This window comes from Rhinichthys klamathensis, unplaced genomic scaffold (genome assembly GCF_029890125.1).
Source record: "Rhinichthys klamathensis goyatoka isolate OS25496 unplaced genomic scaffold, OSU_Roscu_1.1 h1tg001115l_1, whole genome shotgun sequence".
In the NCBI taxonomy this organism is placed as follows: domain Eukaryota; kingdom Metazoa; phylum Chordata; class Actinopteri; order Cypriniformes; family Leuciscidae; genus Rhinichthys; species Rhinichthys klamathensis.
In genome coordinates, this window is record NW_026607350.1 from 31,442 (window position 1) to 32,808 (window position 1,367).

The following is a 1,367-nucleotide window of genomic DNA, read 5'->3' on the forward strand; positions in this document are numbered from 1 at the left end:
TCCTTTACAGGACCATCAAGCTACAATGTTGTTAGTGTTGAATAAGACCTCTGCGGTGAATGTACCTACTGTATATTTTGCATAAGTATGTTACCGATAATCTAGATAGCTTTAGCCACAAGCATGCGCTAACTTTAACACAGCATGTTACAATAATCAGATAAAATATAAAGAGAAAGTATTTTTCCAATGCAACCAGATAAGCCTAAAACAACGCTTGATTACCACAGCATGTTGCTTCGGACAGTATGCCATATAATACTAGAAGCCTAAGTAACAAGAATATTATTCGATAACATTTGCACTAGCAACCACCGTACAGTACTAATAGCAATGTTGCTGAAACCTGATAAGCTTAGCACAGCATGTGATAATGATACCAGATATAAGCCTAAAACACAGCCATGTTCCAAATAAGGACTGGGCTAAATAACCTTAAAAGTAAAAAAAAAATTAAAATAAAAAAACGTGTTCCCAATAGCAACCAACAGCTTTTAGAGCAAGCAGTTTTCAATAGCCACGAGATAGCCTTTAGAACCAAGGGGGTAATCCACCAGCCGGAAACTGAAGTCTCCCCGGGGGCGCCATTGGCTAACAAGCCTTCACCTGCTGTTAGCATTCCATTGACTCCCATTCATTTTGGCGTCACTTTGACAGCGAATAACTTTACATCTGAGGCATTTAAAGACTCCATTTGTCCTTTGTTTATTTCTAAAGAAACACGACAATGTATAAAAGGCTCCATTACCTTGTATCTTACGTTATGGCCCCGTAGAAGCAGTTTTTGTAAAAATAGGCTAACGATTGCGTCATAACACGCGACTCTCTGTCGCACAGTAGAGAAATTACCGTATAGACAGAAGTAGAAGCTCGCGCGCAATCGGGGGGACGTGGAGGCATAAAGTCAAGGGAGAAGCCCATAGAGAGTTGTAAAGTTGCTCCTGCTGCTAGCTCATGGACAGCTAATACTCATGATCTCCGGCTCTGCAAGATTCGTAAGGGAATGGTTCAGATTCCTCTTGGCACAGCTACTAGAAGACGTACAACTGTGAGACAGGTTGCTCACGTCACATCTACGTCGTCAAGCTCAGTTTGAGCATGCGCAGTGTGCTTGGCAATCAGCAAGTGCGAGTGCTTCTAATTGACTTCACTTTTCTCCGTTGAAGTCTATGAGGTCGCTGTGTCCATTTCTTTTACTGTCTATGTTTAGAACAAGCAGTGTTTCAATAACAGTTTAGATGGCCTTTAAAACAATCACACAATACACTATAGCTTTAAGAACGCCGTGTTTCCAAGAACTAGATAGACCAAGCGTGTCCAATACTGGACAGGATCAACGCTGAATTGACTCAACTGAATAGTGACTG